Raw genomic sequence first — 675 nt, forward strand, 5'->3', positions numbered from 1 at the left:
CGCTTGCTTTGTTTACGCTTATTGTCAGCTGTTTACGCGTTTTGTCTATTAGAACTGACGGCGTTTATGTTGGCGCAACGCGCCGGTGCACGGCCCGACTGATTGTCAGTCGGGCCGGAGTAGTGACGATGCAGGTGTGCATAGTTACAATATCAATAATAGTTATAGAATAGTAGTTAAAATAGCACTCGTCAGTGGCAATCATTTTTTTTTTTTTTTTTTTTTTTTTTATAACTCAGGGGAAAATGCATTACGCATCCCCCGGAGAAACCCGGGGAGGTCTCCGGGGGTATGTGGGACTCCCCTCCCCCTCTCTACAGGAGAGGAGGAGGTATACCCACTAAAAACCCCTGAGTGTGTCCTTCACCGCGCGACTTGGGCGACCCCCTGGCATCACCTTTCGGCATTCTTCGGGGGGCCGCCCTGCGCTAGCGCAGATGCGCTCCATACGCGGTGAGGGGAGGAGCGGGTTACGTACCCGCAACCTCCCACTCACCATTCAAGCCGTCCTCGGCATTTGCGCGGCGAGAGGCGGACACACGATCTCTCGCCGCACCCCTCCCGTTGGTTTTGAGGGGGTTTGGGGTTGCCGACGGTAGGTATCCCCGCCTGCCGCCGACCTCCTCCGGAGCCCACTCTATCACCCATTGAGGGGCGGGTGAAGGGACGCCCCAG

The sequence above is a fragment of the Odontomachus brunneus genome, unplaced genomic scaffold, assembly GCF_010583005.1.
Source record: "Odontomachus brunneus isolate Ranch 3 - 2012 unplaced genomic scaffold, Obru_v1 Obru_scaffold_263, whole genome shotgun sequence".
Classification (NCBI taxonomy): domain Eukaryota; kingdom Metazoa; phylum Arthropoda; class Insecta; order Hymenoptera; family Formicidae; genus Odontomachus; species Odontomachus brunneus.